The sequence below is a fragment of the Dama dama genome, chromosome 28 (genome assembly GCF_033118175.1).
Source record: "Dama dama isolate Ldn47 chromosome 28, ASM3311817v1, whole genome shotgun sequence".
NCBI lineage: Eukaryota > Metazoa > Chordata > Mammalia > Artiodactyla > Cervidae > Dama > Dama dama.
Genome location: NC_083708.1, coordinates 55,677,440 through 55,700,243, shown reverse-complemented (window position 1 = coordinate 55,700,243; position 22,804 = coordinate 55,677,440).

The window sequence follows — 22,804 nt, the reverse complement described above, 5'->3', positions numbered from 1 at the left end:
TGCACACCACACCTTACAGAACCAAGTGAGGTTTAGGGAGCAAGAGAGATTTGAGAAGACAATACTTTACCACATACATCTTCCCAGGGGTTGCCTTAAAGGAAGGTGTCCAGGAAGAATGTATGTGAGCAGAGAAAAGCCCCAGAGGTCCTGTATGCTTCATAAAAGAAGAGGAAAATAGGGAAGAAATACTGAGAATCTAATCTAATCAGCTGTGCATGGAGGTATGGAGGTGGGGGTTCATCAGAAGCAGTGCATTGGGAGGAAATTGAAGCATAAAGGTTGGCTCCTAGACCCCGAGTAAGGCAACTTCAGAAAAGCATCATGTGCTCAGCCAGAGTGAGAAGCATCTCTTCAGAGCTCTTATACCAGTATATTTAGCCCGTCCAACTTTTCTCTGTGTTGTATGTCCCAGCCTCGCACCAAGGCTGATTCTCTGGGGGAAGAGGGATTTCCCACTACCCAGTCATTAGGAGGAAAGGAATCCATGGTCCCACTGACAGGGCAAGCTGTGCCCTGGCTCCCTTAGGGAACTGGGGGGTTCTGAATTAATTTTCAGATTAATTAATTAATTAATACAGGATTATTAAGAAGACTGATGATTAGGTTCTCTGCAACACTGATAAAATATTCAACTTGAGGACCATGAAGGCTCAATAGTTGGGTGGGAACCATGTGTTGACCTGACACTTCTCTGCGGATTCTTTCGATGGGAAATGTGCTCTGGTCTTGGAACAATTTACCAAGTTGCAGCCTCTCTGGTGGAAAGAACAAAATAGTACCTGCATTTCAGTAGTTAATCTTGGGACTTAAAGGTAATTGAATCTCTCACTGATATTTATAATTGAAGATAGGATGGATTTTTTTTCTAGACATTTTAAGTGCATACATGATACAAGAATTAAGACAAATGAAAAAATTCTCTGTTTTATTATCTCATCATTTGTTATGAATCTTTCATTCAATTAACTCCAGAGTATGGATTGGTGAGTGATATAAAGGGCACAATGACATTATCTTTGTGTTCCAGTCCAGATAATATCACTTAGAATGTAAGGTAATTTAAGATTATTTTGGCTTTCTGAAAAGAAAGCTATTCGGTGGTTTTGTTCTTAGAAATAGATTGAGCTCACACTTCATTCTTTCATAAAAGATCAGAGTTTTCTAGAGATAGAGAATAATCCTAGATATGTAGAGAACTGACATTAAGAAAAGAGATAGGGGGCCATCTCTTCTGTAAAAGATACCATTTTGTCTTTCTGAATACCCTCAAAAATACATAATAGATCTGAAACTTCACTTCTCAAAGCTTCCCACTAGCAAAACAAACAGAATGGAAATTAGCATGAGGTCATTGATCAAAATCTAATTCAAAGTCCTGTGTGTTGCCTAGCATGTGTTTAGTATCCAAGAAGAAATAAATCAAGGTGTAGCAGACACACTATCATATTCTGTCTCTAAATATGGCATTAAAATAATTGCTTGCTTAGCGTGGTCAATCACACAGATAAAGTAAGGGCTTATACAATGAGTTGAGTATTTTTCCCCATTGCCACTATTTGATTGTTATTAATATCAGCATGGATGTTATTATAATATTGTCAGGATCAGAGTCAAATTTTTCTACACTTCAAGATATGCTCAAATTCATAGGATTGTCCAAGTATATCTTTATGTTCTATATACTCCCTCAAACCTACAGGGGAATTGTTGCAGTAGACAGTGTAGCAGGCTTCACATTTTCTGATCTTCCTGCAAATTGCTATAGAGACATTGTAGGCAATACATATTTTGACCTACCTCCAAGAAAGCAGTGGTGTTACATCTGCATAGAAGTTCATTGCTAAATTGTCTGTGTTTACCACTTTCCAACAAAGGAAGAACTGAACCCCTGTCAGAAGAATTGAGAATTAATACGTTTGAAATCAAGAAAAGGTTTTAAGTGATAAAGGTATAAATCAGCTTTCTTCATTTGAATGCAAGCTAAATGAAAAGTTTTCTTCTACTGGGGGAAATAAAAGAGGACTTGCTTACCACTTGTACTGTGACCTTGGAAAGCAGTCACAAAGGAAACAGATGGGAAATGACTAGGCTTCAACAAGTAACACACGTTGCCAACAGGTATAGTTGGGTCTGAAGACTTTGTAAAAACTGTTGCAGGGATGTATATTTCTCCCCCAAAAGGAGGTAGCTCTAAATTTTCATTGTCAGCATTACATCTGCTAGAAATAGCTCCCAAATTTTGCTGGTCTCCATGGGACATCTGGCTTAGAGCTCAAGCTTTCATCCACGAATCTGACACACGTCGTGAAGGAATTATTATGTTTTTACTATAGAATCCTCCACGTTAGCTCAAAATTCCTGAAGTGTCTGAGATTACCCCACATGCTAGTTACCAAGTTAGTCTGTTGTTTATACACACACACACACACACACACACACATACACACACATATACAGACACACACATGTATTGCCAAGAACAGGCTTCCCTTGTGGCTCAGTGGTAATCTACTCGCCAATGCAAGAGATGGAGATTCACTCCCAGGGTCGGGAAGATCCCCTGGAGAAGGAAATGGCAACCCACTCCAGTATTCTTACCTGAGAAATCCCAAGGACAGAGGAGCCTGGTGAGCTACAGTCCATGGGGTCCCAAAAGAATCAGACATGACTTAGCGACTAAACAGCAACAATTGCCAAGAACCCAAGACCCTAAGCCAGAGACACAGTTTGCTCCTCATCATAAAAACAGTATCCAGAACAATAACTGAGCATTGGGTTCCCACACCCCAAGCCCCAGAGGGCAACACAGTGAAGCCAAAATGTTTACATTGTCTTGAATTAGGTTTGTATCAAAGTGGAACAAGCCTCACATTAGGAGATTCTAAGCTTAAATATTTATTTAGTTAATTGAAGTATAGCTGATTTACAATATGTTTGCTACAGGTGTAGAGCAAAGTGACTCAGCTCTCTATATAAATATGTAATATATATTCTTTTCCAGATTCTTTTCCATTATGATTTATTACAGGATAATATAGTTTCCTACTGTACCATAGTCCTTGTTGATTATCTGTTTTATATGTAGTAATGTATATCTGTTATTCTAAAACTCCTAATTTATCCCTTCCTTCCTCTTAGAGAGAACTCTAAGCTTTTGTGGTTATTGGTACATCTGCTTCATCTGCTTATTCTCTTCTCCAGAGAGACAGAGTGATTTGTTACCCTGGAAAGTAAGGAAATGTCTCCAGAAAGGAAATTTAAGTTGACTCATGAAATTAACCATCACACTCGACTGTCCTGACATGTCTCTGGGTGTCTCTATTTTCTGGGAGACACTTTCTATAGCTCCTAATAATTGTGAGCTGTTGAGAAAACCTCAGCGGTGCAGGAACACAGATATACGTGAATCATTATTTCCTTAAATGCCGTTGAGAAAGTTAAGGTCAGGTGGTAACACAAGCTCTCCTATATCTGATCTTATGAGTAAGGTTAACTGACAAGAAATCATTATCACAGAGAGAGTTCTGTAGGATTCACCTCTTCAAGTAACTGGGATAGATCCTTCATGGCCATACTTCTCAAACTTCTGTCTTAAACAAATCTACGTAGAAACAGTTTATTCAGAAAGTAAAAGCTTTTCCGTTCTCTTATCTCAATGGAAAGCATTCCTTGGTTGAAATGCTTTTTATTTTTCACTGTCCGTCTATGTGTGTGTTAAGTTGCTACAGGCGTGTCTGACTCTTTGTGACCTTAGGACTGTAGCCCACCAGCCTCTTCTGTCCATGGGATTCTCCAGGCAAGAATACTGGAGTGGGTTGCCAGGCCCTCCCCCAGGGGATTTTCCCAACCGAGGGACTGAACCTGAGTCTCCTACAGCTCCTGCATTGCAGTGGGATTCTTTACCACAGAGCCACCATGGAAGCCCCATCTTTCAATATCTGTGAGCAAAGCTACTTTTGTTTTCCTAAATCATGGGTTACCATTTTGAGGTATAATTCACATATGGTGAAATGCAGAGCATAGTTGTGGAGTTCAACCAGTGCTGGAAAATGCATATAGCTCTATACACTAAGTTACAGAACATTCCCATTACCACATGAAATTCTCTCATTTTCTTCTCCAGTCAAACAAACACTGCTCCCACCAGAAGCAAGAACATTCTGATCAGCATCACCCCTGTCTCTTCCCTTTCATCTCTGAAGGTTACCTTCAGCTCCCTGCGTACATCATTCTCAAATGGAAACTATTAGTTTCTCCTCATCCCACATACCTCAAAGCCTGGCACAGGATAAACGTCCCATTTCTTGAAATGACACTATCAACTACTTCATTCTTCAGGTCTATAACAAAAGACTCATCCTTGATTCTTTTCATTTTCTTTCCATTTCACAGCAAATTTGCCATCATTTCCGCTGTAACAATATTGGCCCTAAGCACCATCTCATTTCTCACCTGGATTTGTTCAGTGATATCCTAAGAGGTCTCCCTGCCTCCTCTCTGATCTTTAGAGTTCATATTTTTCATTAGCATTTATCAGACCTTGGCCTTGCCCAGTGTGAAACTCGTTTATTGTTTGCCATCACCATCAGAATGCAATTCAAATTCCTCGTGATGACGTCTAAAACCATCTGAGTCCTGCTCACTTTTCTAATTATATTCCTTCTTTCTCTGACCTGGATACTACTTGTCATTCACACCAAACTTTTTGTGTCTCTGTGACAACTTCTTTCTCCTCTAAATGTAAACAAGCACCAACTCTGTTATCAGTTTACAACAGTGAAGATTGTTTTGAGTTGACAGATCGCAGATGTAAAATAGGGCACATTCTCCCTAATCATCACCATCATCTTCTTCACCCACATCACACTTGGAGAAGCCTTTGGAGCTTGAATTTAAAAGATACCAATTGAGAGAAAAAGAGAGAGAGAAGTGGTAAGAACTTCTAGCTCCACTAGGAGAATCTGAGGAGGTCTGCAGGGACTAGCTGGGTTTCCTTTGAAATCCCACACTCAATGAGTGAGGAAGTAAAGGTACGCCTTGCTTTTGTCATCCAGATTTCCAGGAGCTGGCAGCAAGTTTGAAATAGCATCATGATGCTTCTAATCTTGCAGGACAGCAGGGGGGCCAGACCATCGTCTCTAGATACTCATCAATGCCAGAGAGCTAAATAGAGAAACCAAGTGACTCTGCCAGGACTGTAAATGACATTTTCCATGCCAAGAAGCTCCAACAGCCGATAACAGAATAGGGTCTAGGCACATATGAGTCCGACAAGGAGGAAACGGTCTCTCGCCTGCAGCGCATAGCTCTGTTGATGTAAGTACCCCTCGGAGTGATAGCCTCTCAAGGCAGAAGACGGGAAAAGGCTTGGGGGATGGGTATCTGAAGTGGGGCCCATGGGCTTTGAGATGGGGCTGAGTTATACCCCTTGAATTTAATTACCTAATCACTCATTTAGATTTTATTGACTTGAACAAATCTACAATAATTTGCTTGTTATTTATCAAAACTGAGTGCTAAGAGTTAAAAATAAAGCCATTCTAACAATAAAGTTATATATTAAAAACATGCAAGACTGTGGCTGTTGAAATAATATTTAGCTTGTAAAACCCAATTGTTGCTGCTATTATTAAAGTATAACTTGTATTAAACATTAACTGTATGCTAGGAATTTAGAAGTTCTTCTTAAATGTTATGTAGCTCAACTAGAACAAAGTGCCGAGGTAAATCTAGTGATCATCACTCTCATTTTGTAAATGATGTAACTGAAGCACAGATAATATGGATATATTTCCCAATTTCACACAGCCAGGAAATGATAGAAATAAGATTAAATTCCTGCTGTAAGTACTATATTATATTCCTCTAGTACAAAGCAGACAACTTTAGTCCACCTATTATATGTACATTTGTATAGAGGCTTATAAAGTAATATATCCAAATAATTTCTTTCTAATTGCATTTATACCTTCTAATTCATTTTATTTACTTCTAGTTTTCTTTTTCCTAATTAGATTATCTATATACTTCTGTTATTATTTTTAAAACAATCTACATTTAGATTTGTTAATCCATTGTTATTATCTATTTTTCAATCAATCTTTACTTCTGCTTTCATTAATAATTTCTTCATTTTTTTATAAATGAATTTCCAAGTTTTTCAAATGATTTAGTGCTTAAAAATAAGTATTTCATGAAAGAATATTTTTCTGAATGTAGCTTTAAAACACTCTCTGGGTGGTAATATAAGAAGTTCCTGTTTTTATCACTTTATAAACAGTATGTAAGTGCAACTTTGATTTCTTCTAGAGTTATTGTGATGTTTGTTTTAAAATTTTCTGTCAGTTTTAGTTTCAGGATGAAATTTTGTAACAAACTTGTTTCAGTAAGTATATTATTCAGAATCCATATATTCATATTTGTTTAGATTAAGATACCCTTTCAAGGCCTGATCATAATGTGTTAAATGTTATATCTAATTTTTACAGAGGTATAAGAATTTTATATTCATAAAAAAGTAATTTCAGCGTCATTGCAATGTGACCTATTTGATTCCTGCTTTTCTGATTGACAAAGGTGCCAACTGTTTACCATTTCCTCACAGTGTATCTGCTGATGAAGTTTCTTGCCCGCATAGACCATCCATGCAGTGAGGCTATAGAACTGCACAAAACATAGGTGATTCACTTGGTCTACAGAAGGAATTGGAAGACAGAGACTAGACATAAGTGGAACCCCCTGGCTAAAATCTCAATCACAACTGTGAAAGGACAGATTAGCATGATTTTAAAGGCAGAAGATAACTGCAATCTGTTCAGGTCCAATGAGAACCTCTTGTCTAACCCCCCACCATGCACTGGGGAAGGCGTCTAGCTGCTGGAGTTTCAGAGCTAACAATTAACAGCTTCAGTGATCCTGATTACAGGATACATGTGGATTCTGTATCATAACAAGAAAGCATCAGAAGGGGGAACCCAGTTTCCTATGGAAGCCAGAAATATAGAAATAAGAGAAAAAGAGAAGTGTTATATTAGGAAAAATAGAAAAAGGAAGTGAAAATAAGGACAAAAAAAAAGCAAACAAAGCCATGAAAATTGAAGAGTACACTTCCCAGTTTCCACTATATTTTGAGTGGGCAGTATCGACTAGAAAAGTAAATCAGAGAAGAAACCAGAAAGGCACCAAAGGGGAACACAGTAGGCTAGCATCTCAAGAACCGTGACCCTTTCCCTGATGAATTTTGTTGTTTAGTTGCTGTCTTGCCTGACTCTTTTGCAGCCCTCAGGATTGTAGCTCACTATTGTCTTCCATGGGATTTTGAGGTAAATTGCCATTTCCTTCTCCAGGGATCTTCCTGACCCAGAGATTGAACTTAGGTCTCCTGCGCTGACAGGATACTCTACTCCTGAGCCACCAGGGAAGCCTGGATGGCACCGAAGGAGAGTAAATAGAATAATTTAAGTTGAAAATGCAAAAGAAATTGTATCAGTCAGTCAGATCTTATGAAAACTCAAACAGTGAAAATGGAGAAATTGAAACACTAGTGTGACCTTGTGAGCCAGAAACACAGGCAGGGGAGCCAAGTAGCCCATCTCTTTACAGAAAAGGCCGCAGTGAACAGGCATCACTCCATGGTGGCCTGGGAAGAGGATTCTTTCATCCTTCTGATTCTACCAGAATGAGAAAATCATGTGAAAATGAAGTAACAGAACAGAATTTCTGGTGATCTGATTTGCTTCTTCTACTTGGAAAGGCATTCTTTCAGCAAAGGGTGAGGTTAAAAGTAAAACGAAATATTAATATAAGTGTTAACTTGAGTCCACACACTTAAGCCAAGTACGCAGTTTTGTCCGGTCTTTCCCTCTGAGTTTGATTGGCATCCGTGGGAATAGTAATCTGGTAGTTGCATCTATGTTTTTTTCTCTCCAGTTCACTGACATCAATGACTGGAATATTCTTTTGACTGTGTTATGTCTGATCATTCTTATTTCAGTCTGAATTGGAGCAAATTGAATAATGATGTCTGTACTCCCTGGATATGTATAGAAAGACTAGGCTTGCTCAGATCAAGTAGTAAAGTAGTCAACATTATCTTTAAATTGATAGCCTTTTAAATTGATTATTGGATATGCTTTTTCTAATCAATAAATCATTTCCAGTGTGTGATATCTTAGATCTCCCTCTGTGATAAACCTGAAAATGGGAAGAAAGGATAGGAGGACCAACTTTTTATACCCATTGATTTAAACATGCAGCCACGGTACATAATGTTGTGCATAAAATAAGGAAAGTGTGTGGTTGAAGATCTCTGTTCTAGCACCGGTACTAGATTCGTTATCAGTTGGCATTTATTGAGCTAGGAAATAGCCAATATTCTATACACTTTCCATGGCGTAATTCATGCAGCCCTTTCAAAAACCTGAGACTGTACATTACTGTTATTAAGCCCATTTTCAGGTAAGGTTTTTGAGGTCAAAAAGTTTAATAATTTTCCTGAAATCACACAGTTAACAAGTGGCATAGTCATATTTCAAGTTAGATAATTTGACTCTAGATTCCAAGATCTGACTCATTATGCAGATGCCAGAGGTACATTTAACCTCATATCACATTAAAGTGATAGGACCTGTGGGATCCATATTAGGGTGACCAGGCCTCCTGTGGGTAGAGTTTTCATACAATAAAAGACATTGTCCTAAACAGAGAAGTCTTTTCAGCTCAATTCCTCCATGTCTCTGGATCTGCGAAGTTGAGTCTCCTTAGACATGCAGCTTTTCCGTCCTTCTGATTGTCCTAACTTGTCTTTCAGGCTCTAGCTGCTACTTATTCTGTTTGCTGAAATTCTTTGGCTGACTCTTCTACCCAAACACTAATTTAGTTCAATTTTAAGAATGTAAAGATATAAACAACTGGAGTTATTTTTTTTTAACACTATGATGAAAGATGCTTTAGCTGAAAGTTTAGAATTTCATACCTGTTATTTTTAAGATAGAATGATGATACATTTTATGTTTTTATTTTGTATTCTTGACACCCTTTCACATCTATTATCTCACCTTATTCTCATCTCCTGAGACAAGGCAGGTAAGAGATAATTAATTAAGATAATTAATTAATTAATTGAGATAATTAATTAATTAATTAATTAAGAGATAATTAATCTTTTTTTCTGATGGATAAATAGCCTGGAAAATAAAATATTAGGGAGACATGATAGCTCCTTCACCTATGCCAAGGGTTGTTATAGACAAGAAGGATGAGAAGTTGTAGGTAAGCAAATTTAGCTCAATACATAGTGTAGCAGAGCAATTTCAGATACAGAAAGGGCTGTTTTGGTAGGTAGCCTCAAAATTAAACTCTTTGTAGCAGAAAGCTGACCATGACTTGGGAGGTGGTAAAGGCAGGTGGGTCAGACATTATGGGATGTGCATGTGAGGTGCTCCCAAATATATGCCTATGATTTATGAATTGGGAACATAAATAAATTTAGTGAGTTTTTTTTAATAGATACAGAGTGTAGGTACTAGTCAATACTAGTCACAGTTCAGTGCTAATTCCATTGGTAGCTCATAATCTTTCAAAACAAAGTCTCCTTTTTAAAAATTATGTATATGTATCTGTGTGTATGTGTGTATAAATACATATGTTTGTGTGTGTATATATATATATATGTGTGTGTATGTATGTATGTATATTTGGCTGTTCCATGTCTTAGTTGCAGCATATTGGATCTTCCATCTTCCTTGAGGCATGCAGGACCTTCAGTTGCAGCACACAAACTCTTAGTTGTGGAATGTGTGATCTAGTTCCCTAACCTGGGATCAAACCGAGTCCCCCTGCATTGTGAGAGTGGTGTCTTAGCCACTGGACTACCAGGGAAATCTGTAGGTCTCCATTTGATAATAATGAAACCTTAGTCCTGTATCCAGATGCACATACAGCACCCGCACCCCCCTCTGAGAAATAATGAATCACAGAAAATAGACATTTTCTTGATTATTATCCCTATCAAGACAGAAGATTGAGTTGAGCTTGACTTGCTGCAGATTTTCTTATGAAACAGTGATCCACTTGTGCTATCATGTTATATGCAGAGCAATATTTTCATTTGCATGTCCCTTTTCAAAGTTTACAGACCCTCATAGACCCTGCTTCATTATATCCCCCTTTAAACTGTTTTTTTTTTTCTTTCTCTCTCTCATTGACGAAAAAGTAATTTACATAGAATGCACTGCTTCCCCAAAAGTAGGACTAAATGATGGTTGGTTCACAGTATGGATTTATTATGGAAAATCTCACATTGTCTAGATCAGTGGCGAAACTAACTAGTGTCATGATGACACAAGATTAAGCAGCTGTGTGTAGCTTCATAGCCAGAATGCAGTAAGTATTCTATTATCATAATCAGATGTTAAGATTTAATCAAAGTGGTAATGTATGAGACCTCTTCTATGGCCCAAGGATCTCTGAGATTTACTTCAGTTATTAAAGCAAAATATATGTATAAACTATAAAGGTTATGTTGACAGTAGGAATGATGAGGAAGATTCCATGCATATGTAGGACCAGCAACTCCTATGTAAGATTACAGAAATGTATGAAAAAAGTGGCCATCAGAGCTAGAATCTTGCTCTCTATAACATTATAATGTATAAAGGAGTTATGTCACATAGCAATAATATTTTGAAAAACTAGGGGGAAAAAGTTACTATTAAACACTCAAAAAGACAAAAGATTCATAGGGAATTCACATATTAATTTCTTTTATGAATTCATAAAAATAAAATATTTAGGTAAGTGAATAAAATACTTTTTCTCCCAAAATTGAGAGTTCCTTGGGCTCCTGTTTCTTAGTCAAGTTATGTTTAAATATTAGACTTATTTCCTATGGACTGGAATGGGAGAAAATTATTTGCCAAATATGCTGCAAAATACACAAAAGCAGCTACCACTTAAAACAAACAAACAAAAAAATCAACCTTACACACAAGATTATAAAATTCACACATACAACCTTACATAAACAAAGATTATAAACATCCATTCCCATGGGTTCAATGCAGATCTCTAAAAGTTTGCATTACTATTGAAAAGAGATTAAATAAAATTTTCCCAGATATGAACTCTGCAATTCAATGATTCTCCATAGTTTCTTTTGAAAATAAAAAGAGCCTGAACTCTGCTAGATTGTCATTTTCATCTGGTCATTTATTCAACCTAATTTGAATTTCTTTTTTAGTCTTTTGTTTATAGGATCATTTTTGCAGCATCAGCTCTTTTTCTCCTCTGCAGCACTTAGTTCCAGGTGAGTTTCCAGGGATGATTCTATGCATGATCTCTGCTTAATAGCAGCGTGCACATTATAATAATGAGCAAAATTATAGTATCAAGAGAATGAAATTTATTACACCATAGAAATTATTTGCAATTGAATTTGTGATTAAATGGGCTATTTTAAATTTTAAGTGGCAAGTTACCTGTTGATATGTAAGAGAAATATTTAAAAATTCCACTTTGATAACTTTTCATTTTGATTTTCCGCTCTCTAAACTTATTATTTCCTCTCTATATATTAAAATTAAGCTGAATAAGTGAATATTTATTGGATACAATGCAAGTTCAATTTTGGAGATAATAACCCTTTCTTTGACTCTAAGAGGTGAAGTTATGCAATGCTTATAATTTAATTTTAAATTGCTGTAGCAATATATTACACAGTAGAAAATGCAATACAATCAGTTGCTCTTTATGTGACATCTAGGTAAAGTAAGCTACTATAGTTTGTTTAGTCATTCATCAGTAGCTTACATATTGTCATATGATAGCCCTTAAGAAAGATGCTTTCTCATTGCAAAATTGGAATGCAAGTAGGCATATTACAAAGGTAGTGGGAAAAAAAAAGAGTGAAAAGTCTTAGTCTTTTTTTTATTTGGTGTTAATGTCATACAAATACTCTTAGTATGGCCATCATCATCATCATCATCATTAAGAAATACTTATTAAGTATCCATTTGCCCTAAATCCAATCAACTATAATTGCTGGATCCCATGGATTTCATCTGATGTAATTGCTGGTGGACACCTTCCTAATTAGATGATACACACATTTCCTGCAAGGCAGCTGCAGGAATAAACAAGTGAAATATAATGCTGTGGTGTATTAGTTTCTTCTTTACTATTATAGCCAAATATTTTCTGGCTCTTTCTCACCAGGACAATAGGAAGACATGAGGTTGTATTACCTCCTTAGTGATCTCAATATTAACCTGACAAAATCATATATTTACTTTACCAATTAAGAATGGGCGACTTACCTAAAAAAGATATGCAAAAAGTGGCCTTAATTTTCAGTCATGGGGAACCACAATTTATTCTCAATAGCAAAGAACTGAAACAAAATTAAAAGAATTTATAAAATCCTTTTAACTTTGTTATTTTTAATGACCCTTTAAAAAAAATATATTTTTACTGGATCTTAGCAAATTTTCTCTTGTGGTAATAGTCTCTGACAAGTTATTTAAAAATCTAATATGGAAAATTAATATTTTTTATTTTCATTTTCCTTCCATCTGAATATTTTTGTATAGGGGACTGGAATGCAAAAGTAAGAAGTCAAAAGCACCTGGAGTCACAGGCAAATTTGGCCTTGGAGTACAGAATGAAGCACGGCAAAGGCTAGTAGAGTTCTGCCAAGAGAATGCACTGGTCATAGCAAACAGCCTCTTCCAACAACACAAGAGAAGACTCTACACATGGACATCATCAGATGGCCAACACCAAAATCAGATTGATTATATTCTTTGCAGCCAAAGATGAAGAAGCTCTATACAGTCATCAGAAACAAGACTGGGAGCTGACTGTGGCGCAGATCATAAACTCCTTATTGCCAAATTCAGACTTAAATTGAAGAAAGTGGGGAAAACCACTAGACCATTCAGGTATGAGCTAAATCAAATCCCTTATGACTATACAGTAGAAGTGAGAAACAGATTTAAGGAACTAGATCTGATAGACAGAGTGCCTGATGAACTATGGATGGAGGTTCATGACACTGAAGAGGAAAAGATCAAGACCATCCCCAAGAAAAAGAAATGCAAACAAGCAAAGTGGCTGTCTGAGGAGGCCTTACAAATAGCTGTGAAAAGAAGAGAAGCAAAAAGCAAAGAAGAAAAGGAAAGATATCCCCATTTGAATGCAGAGTTCCAAAGAATAGCAAGGAGAGATAAGAAAGCCTTCCTCAGCAATCAATGCAAAGAAATAGAGGAAAGCAATAGAATGGGAAAGACTAGAGACCTCTTCAAGAAAATTAGAGATACCAAGGGAATATTTGATGCAAAGATGGGCTCAATAAAGGACAAAAATTGTTTGGACCTAGCAGAAGCAGAAGATATTAAGAAGAAGTGGCAAGAATACACAGAAGAACTATACAAAAAAGATCTTCACAACCCAGATAATCATGACGGTGTGATCACTCACACTCGCCTAGAGCCAGACATCCTGGAATGTGAAGTCAAGTGGGCCTTAGGAAGCATCACTATGAACAAAGCTAGTGGAGGTGATGGAATTCCAGTTGAGCTATTTCAAATCCTGAAAGATGATGCTGTGAAAGTGCTGAACTCAATATGTCAACAAGTTTGGAAAACTCAGCAGCGGCCACAGAACTGGAAAAGGTCAGTTTTCATTCCAATCCCTAAGAAAGGCAATGCCAAAGAATGCGCAAATTACTGCATAATTGGACTCATCTCACACACTAGTAAAGTAATGCTCAAAATTCTCCAAGCCAGGATTCAGCAATACATGAACTGTGAACTTCCAGATGTTGAAGCTGGTTTTAGAAAAAGCAGAGGAACCAGAGATCAAATTGCCAACATCTGCTGGATCATCGAAAAAGCAAGAGAGTTCCAGAAAAACATCTATTTCTGCTTTATTGACTATGCCAAAGCCTTTGACTGTGTGGATCACAATAAACTGTGGAAAATTCTGAAAGAGATGGGAATACCAGACCACCTGACCTGCCTCTTGAGAAACCTGTATGCAGGTTAGGAACAGTTAGAACTGGACATGGAACAACAGACTGGTTCCAAATAGGAAAAGTAGTATGTCAAGTCTGTATATTGTCACCCTGCTTATTTAACTTATATGCAGAGTACCTCATAAGAAACATTGGGCTAGATGAAGAACAAGCTAGAATCTAGAATGCCAGGAGAAATATCAATAACCTCAGATATGCAGATGACACTACCCTTATGGCAGAAAGTGAAGAAGAACTAAAGAGCCTCTTGATGAAAGTGAAAGAGGAGACTGAAAAAGTTGGCTTAAAGCTCAACATTCAGAAAACTAAGATCATGGCATCTGGTCCCATCACTTCATGGCAAATAGATGGGGAAACAGTGGAAACAGTGGCTGACTTTATTTTTCTGGGCTCCAAAATCACTGTAGATTGTGATTGCAGTTGTGAAATTAAAAGGTGCTTACTCCTTGGAAGGAAAGTTATGACCAACCTAGACAGCATATTAAAAAGCAGAGACATTACTTTGCCAACAAAGGTCCGTCTAGTCAAGGCATGAAGACATGACCTTTCTTCCCTAATGCTGGGAAAGATTGAGGGCAGGAGGAGAAGGGGACGACAGAGGATGAGATGGTTACATGGCATCACGGACTCAATGGACATGGGTTTGGGTGGACTCTGGGAGTTGGTGATGGACAGGGAGCCCGGGCGTGCTGTGGTTCATGGGGTCGCAAAGAGTCGGACACGACTGAGTGACTGAACTGAAGTGAAAACAAATTATTTTGTTGCCTGATGCAAGTATTAAAATTGTACCCTATATATCATATTCTAATGACACATAGAGCTACAATGGAAGATAGTCATATGCCCCCAGTACTATTTCTAAAAATTATTGTAATTCTAGCAAACGTCCTCACAGGCCCTATTAGTCCTATTAGCTTATTTTTTATGCAATAGCCAGATTGATCCTTTTAATATTTAAGTAAGGTCATGTCTTTTTTTCTGCTCCAAACTCTACAATAATCTCCCTTACTAGAATATAGTTCTGAATTACTTTCATGGTTTTTGAAACTTTGCATCTGGCTACCAGTTGCCACTCCAAGTTCTTTCACGACTCAGTCCTCTCTCTATTCCAGTCCAGCTCTTCTGGCATCCTTCAGCTTAGGTGAACATGACAAGCAGGTTCAGCTTCAAACATTAATGCCTGATGCATATTGTGCTCAATCCACTCTTCCCAAATCTGTATTCATCTTTCTCTCTCTTCATCCAAAAACAAGGAGAACCTTTGACCAGAGGATAGCTCATCAAAAACAGAAATTAATTACAATTCTCCATACCATTAACTCTTTATCACTGCACTCATTACTGCCTACATATGCACACACACACACTCACTTACATGTATATTTAAGGATCTCTTTCTTCATGGTGGTCTTCCCCCATAAAATGCAAGCTCCATGAGAGGATGGAGTTTGTTTTGCTCAGTCATTTCTGCAGCTCTCATCCTGTATAGATACAATGTTGTAGAGGGAAACAAGAAACAGAGGAAGGATGGAAAGAAACAGTAAAGGAAAGAAAGAACTGGCTAGGAGCACTACATCCTGAGATTTCAAATGTTCTCCAATCTCTCCACTGCATTTGTCTCATGAAAAATATCCAACAATCATGTTTGTATCTTACTTCAAAAGAAAACTCTGTACAACAGAATTTCATAAACTGTTACTCCTTTGCTCTATATGGTATTAATTATTTAATATGTTATCTTATCAGTGAATTAAATGCTCTTTATCGTGCCTATTCTCATATTGTGCAGTCACATGATATTAAAAAAGAAACAAAAAAACCTCAACTTCATTCTTAGTTGTTGTGATTCAGCAAGTCTAATTTCTATGTGTATTTTATACACTCTCTTGGGTGGTAGTACTTGTATATATGGGATTCAGATAATAATTTCAGGTACAATGAGACACTTCTATGCATAAAGAAGCAGAGATGAGAGGCCGTGTAATCTAAGAGGAATAGAAAGAGTAACTGACTATGAAACCCATTGCATTCCCTGCCATTGGCTATTGGTTTCTGTGGGAATACTGCAATTTGACATCAAAAGGAAAAATAACTTTAGGCTAGATAGAGAAAGATTTTGTCCCTTGCAACAAGATGATCCCTAGCTGAGAAATATATAATCGCACTGGAAATAACCATAATCTTAAAATCTATTAAAAAAAACTTTGTGATCTGAATGTATCATTCAAAATTACAATATAAAATGTTTTTTAAAAAGTATAACCTCCTATATCATTTTGAGGTTCACATATGCCTCACATATATATGGAAATATCATATGTATTTAAGTGTACAACATTGGATCTTTTCTTGTTAAAATAATTTTAGAATTTTTGCTTCTTCTGAAGATGAAGAAAGTAGCAGCATAATATCATCCCCAATTCAGCAACAAGGACAGATGTACAACTTACAAAAGCAATTTTTTCAGTCATCAAATAGGTAAGAACATAAAGAAATGAACGTGATTAGAAAACTCAAAGTGACGGTCCCTCTTGGGAGAAGAGATCTATCCTGGCTTTTGTTTCCAATGGTGAAGCAGGAGGGTAAGGAAGAAACCATGGGCAGGAGTGAGAAGAAACCGGATAAACTTTTAAAATAAATTTTAAAAGCCCAACACTGACTGGTAAGGCAATTTCAAAAATTGGGACCCACAGCCACCAAGAGATCCTGCACCCACCCATTAGCTCTTTCCCATCGAACATCACCAAATATTCACATGGTAGATTTGAAGCAGAGCGTAGTAAAATGAGAGGAGACCCCTCAAGTCCAGGCATGGGATGCACAGGAAAGGCAGAGGACAGAATAGAAGAAATGAGAAAAAGCCTTTTGAGTAAACCAAGAATTCACTGTTACTGCCTACTACTCATTAATAGAGGAATAAGGTATCTGAGTTAAACCCTCCAGAGATGCCCTGGACCTTTGCATGTTCATGTAGACATGGACAAAGTTCTGCAAATCTAGTTGCAAGAAAGTAGGAGAGAGATAGCTCCTCTGAGGAAGAGAGCTTGGAGCAATACTGAGAACAGGGAAAAATCCCTAGCAAGTCAGCCAACCAAACAAACAAATCCCGAAGCTTGGTTGTGAGTGAAAAAATTCTGTCCCAGTTAAGGAAGTTAATGGCTGTAGTATAAAACACAAAGAGAATGGTGGGGTCTCCCTGCTTTTCTGATACCAGGCAAATGGAAGGTCTCATTCACATGTAACCAAGTTTTTGAAATCAAATATAAAGTGAATCTAACCAAAGTTACAACATAACCATCTAAACTACAGATTTTTGTTGTGTTAGTCACTCAGTTGTGTCTGACTCTGCGATCCTATCAACTGTAGCCCACGAGGCTCCTCTGTCCATGGGATTCTCCAGGCAAGAATGTTGAAGTGAGTCAACATTCCATTCTGAAGGGGATCTTCCCAACCCAGGGATCAAACCCAGGTATCCTGCATCACAGGCAGATTCTTGACTATCTGAGCCACCAGGGAAGGCCTAAACTACAAGTTAGTTTGACACAATGACTAACAATTTACAGATGAAGTTTCTGAGAAGATATACTTTAGTCACGACTGCTGTTTTTCAGAGAACATCTAATATACATTCAAAATAAAGATGTATTGAAGCAGGAACACATGATCAATTGTCAAAAATGAAATCAGTCAATAGAAGTAGACCTAGTGATGGCCTAAATATTGAATTATTGGGTAGGGGATTTAATAAACTGTGATAAATGTATTAAGAATAGAGGAAAAGTTGGAAATGTGTTTAGATACATAGAATATTTCAGCAGAAAAATGGAGACCATACACAAGAACCAAACATAAATGTTAAAAGAAGAAAAAAAAAAAAAAAGGTTAAATTTGAGTGATCTTCTCCAGAAGGTTAATATCAAGATATATTCCCATTAAAAATAAACAAAAGACTTTTTTTCTTCATCCTTGTAGTATTTTACTCTTGCTTGCTCTTTTTTTTTTTTTTTTTTTTAACCTTTGCCAATATGATATTTGATTATGGCAAAAGGTGTACCTGGGGAACTTTTACTTTAATTTTTGAGTGACTTAAAACACTTTTTCATTGGTTATTGACTACTAATACTACTAATATTTACTATATCATGGTATTTAAAATCAGAGACATCATTTTGCCATCAAAGGTCCATATAGATAAAGCTATGTTTTTTCCAGTAATCATGTATGGATGTGAGAGTTGGACCATAAAGGAGACTGAACACTGAAAAATTGATGGTGCTGGAAAAGACTCTTGAGAGTCCCTTGCACAGCAAGGAGATCAAAATCAGTCAATCCCAAAGGAAATCAATACTGAATATTCACTGGAAGATCTAATGGTGAGGCTGAAGCTCTAATAATTTGGCCAACTGATGCAAAGAGAAAAATCATTGGGAAAGACCCTGATGTTAGGAAGGATTGAAGGCAAAAGGACAAGAGAGTGGCAGAGAATGAGACAGTTAGATAGCAACACCGACTCAATGAATTTGGGCAAAATTGGGGTGATAGTGGAGGACCGAGGAGCCTGGCATGCTGCAGTCCATTGGGTTTCAAAGAGTTGGTCAGGACTTGGCAACTGAGCAACAACAGCAAAGCAAAATATCCTTTTTTTTTTTTAAATTACTCTGAGAATATTAAAAATATGAATTCATGGTCTCTCAAACACATTGCAGATCGTTTCCTAGTTCTGGGTTTTGCATTTAGATATGTTTAGCATGTATTCAAATTTATTATTCTTTCCCTTTAGAGTTTCTCAGTTGGTGTAAAGTTTACCAAGGCCTCCTTGACTCCCTAAATACATAACTGTTATTCATAACAATAATTTACTCTTATTTATTTATTATTAATGTAATAATGTTATATATTATGTATTATTATATACATAATATAATTATTATTATTTAATTATAATAATTTATTATTTAATAATAAATCCTTAGTTTTCTTTTCATTGTGGTTCATATTTTAAATATAAACTAATTGGGTTTTGTTAGAGATATTTTGGGGAGAAAGCAATAGCAACCCACTCCAGTACTCTTGCCTGGAAAATCCCATGGACGGAGGAGCCTGGTAGGCTGCAGTCCATGGGGTCGCTAAGAGTTGGACACGACTGAGCGACTTCACTTTCACTTTTCACTTTCCTGCATTGGAGAAAGAAATGGCAACCCGCTCCAGTGTTCTTGCCTGGAGAATCCCAGGGACGGGGAAGCCTGGTGGGCTGCTTTCTATGGGGTCACCCAGAGTCAGAAACGACTGAAGTGACTTAGCAGCAGCAGCAGAGACGTTTTGTAATTAGGCATTAAAAAAGAAAAATTGCTCCAGACTGGTTCAAACAGTCAAGAAAGACTTTATTTGAGACTATTGCAATTAAAGAGAGAAACTTATGAGAGGAGAAAGATTGAACTGAACTCAGTTGAATAGGAAAAAAAAAAAAAATAGAATTTCAGCACTGAAGTGGGCTAGGAGGGAAGTACTGGAGAGTGTTGGAGGGGCGGTGGTCAATTTGTTGAGGCCATTAGTGTTTGCTAAATGGTTCTTTGCAAAGTTAGCTGCCTCCTTTCCCACACTCTGGAAACCAGCATCCCTGTCTTTCTTTATGATTACATTTCTAAGCAATTGCTTCCAAGTCCTTGAGAAGACATTCCAAAGTTGTAGAAGATTTACATCTCAAAAGTGCAGAGAAAGAATTTACAATTGCAAGTGTTCTAAAGAAAACGCTCAAAGGAAAAAAGAGGTCAGGGACCTACAGTCAAGAAGAAATCTGTCTAAACTTAAGTCAAGCTGAGGGGAACCTTAAGGCTGTTTCGGTCAGCAACTAATCTTTTCCTTTTCTGCCAGCATGAGTCATGACTTTATCTCTACTCTCCCCACTGATTTGAAATACAAGCTTCTTCAATATTAACTTCTTTGATAGAATCAATTCATTCCTTCCAGAATAAATTGCGAACTTATTGAATATTTGTATTGTTTGTTTTCAAATATTCTTGGGCTATCCTCATATACTCCTTCCTTGAGATGAATTTCCGAATCACTTTGTCAATCTGTTTAGGTCATTAATTGAAATTTTGTGAGAATAAATATATAGATAAGTCTGGGAGGAGAAATCAGCATTGCAAAGAAGAAATCCCTTCTCATTAGAATTTGATGCATTATTAGCAAATCTATCAGTATAAAGACTATGAACTTTGCAATATTATAGGATGCAAATATTGTACTCAGCAGAGGAACTATTGCTTACATAAGAATTACTGCACATATCTGTGTGGCGCTGGGGTGGCCGTGAGGAGATACCCCATGTCCAAGGTCAGGAGCTGTGGCTGTGCTTCGTTGGAGCGGCCATGAGGAAATAACCCACGTCCAAGGTCAGAGAACCCCCAGAAAGATGGTAGACACTGGAGCAGTGGCCACGCGGCCCTGGAGAAGCTGTGAGGCGATGCCCCACGCTCAAGGGCAAAAGGAGAAGCCCCAGCAAGACAGTAGGAGGGTCGCATTTGCGTTGAGAATCAAATGACATTCCTGCCAGAGACTCTCAGAGAGCTCAACAAACCTTGTGCGTACCAGGACCCAGGGCCCCACAGGGACTGAGCCAGATGGTGTTTGAGCAGCTCCTGCATGGGTCAGCAGTGGGCTGCCGCAGGGGCAGGGGCTCTGGGTGCAGCAGATCTGGGTGTAGCATAAGCCCTCTTGAAGGAGGTTGCCATTAACCCCACCACAGCACTGCCAGAACCTACACAAGACTGGGAAATAGACTCTTGGAGGGCACAGACAGAACCTTGTGTTCCCTAGGACCCGGGAGAAAGGAGCAGTGGCCCCACAAGAGATAGACCCAGACTTGCCCGGGAGTGTCCAGGAGTCTCCGGTGGAAGCGTGGGTTGGTGGTGGCCTGCTGCAGGGTTGGGGGCAGTGAGTGTAGCAGTACATGCATGGGATATTTTGAAGGAGGTTGCCGTTATCTTCATTACTTCCACCACCATTGGCCCCAGGTATCCTTTGTGGCTCAGAGGTTAAAGCATCTGCCCACAATGTGGGAGACCCGGGTTCGATCCCTGGGTCAGGAAGATGCCCTGGGGAAGGAACTGGCAACCCACTCCAGTACTCTTGCCTGGAGAATCCCATGGATGGAGGAGCCTGGTGGGCTACAGTCCACGGGGTCGCAAAGAGTCGGACATCACTGAGCGACTTCACACACACACATACAAACAGCAGAGAGGGAACACAGCTCCAACCATCAACATAATATTGAACTAAACATTTACTGAGCATGGCCCTACCCATCAGAATGAGACCCAGTTTCCCCCTCAGTCACTCTCCCATTAGGATGCTTCCATAAGCCTCTTATCCTTATCCATCAGAGGGCAGACAGACTGAAAATCACAAACACAAAAAACTAATCAATCTGATCACATGGACCACAGCCTTGTCTAACTCAATGAAACTATGATCAATGCCATGTAGGGCCACCCAAGACAGACGGGTCATGGTGGAGAGTTCTGACAGAACGTGGTCCACCGGAGAAGGAAATGGCAAACACTTCAGTATTCTTGCCTTGAGAACCCCATGAACGGTATGAAAAGGCAAAAAGATAGGACACTGAAAGATGAACTCCCCAGGTAGGGAGGGGTCTATATATATGCTACTGGACATCAATCGAGAAATAACTCCTGAAAGGATGAAGAAAAGGAGCCAAAGCAAAAACAACACCTAGTTGTGGATGTGACTGGTGACAGAAGCAAGGTCTGATGCTGTAAAGAGCAATATTGCATAGGAACCTGGAATGTTAGGTCAATGAATCAAGGCAAATTGGAAGTGATCAAACAGCAGATGGCAAATGTGAACATTGACATTTTAGGAATCAGCAAACTAAAATGGACTGGAATGGGTGAATTTAACTCAGATGACCATTATATCTACTACTGTGGGCAAGAATCCCTTAGAAGAAATGAAGTAGCCATCATAGTCAACAAAAGAGTCCAAAATGCAATCCTTGGATGCAATCTCAAAAATAACCGAATGATGTCTGTTCGTTTCCAAGGCAAACCATTCACTATGACAGTAAAATCTAAGTCTATGCCCTGACCAGTATTACTGAAGAGGCTGAAGCTTAATGGTTCTATGAAGACCTACAAGACCTTCTAAAACTAACACCCAGAGGGAGGAGCCAAGATGGCGGAGGAGTAGGACGGGGAGACCACTTTCTCTCCTACAAATTCATCAAAAGAATAACTGAACGCAGAGCAAACTTTGCAAAACAATTTCTGATCACTAGCTGAGGTCATCAGGCGCCCAGAAAAGCAGCCCATTGTCTTCGAAAGGAGGGCTGTATAGTTGGAGAAGTCCTGAGACTACAGGAAGAATAAAACTGAAATCCAGAGGCAGGAGACTTAAGCCCAAAACCTGAGAACACCAGAAAACTCCTGACTACATGGAACTTTAAGTAATAAGTGACTGTCCAAAAGCCTTCATACCTACACTGAAAACAACCACCACCCAAGAGCCAATAAGTTTTAGAGCAAGACATACCACGCAAATTCTCCAGCAACGCAGGAACATAGCCCTGAACATCAACATACAGGCTGCCCAAGGTCACACCTAACACATAGACCCATTTCAAAACTCATTACTGGGCACTCCATTGCTCTCCAAAGAGAAGAAATCAAGTTCCACGCACCAGAACATTGACACAAGCTTCCCTAACCAGGAAACCTTGACAAGCCAATCATCTAACCCCACCCACTG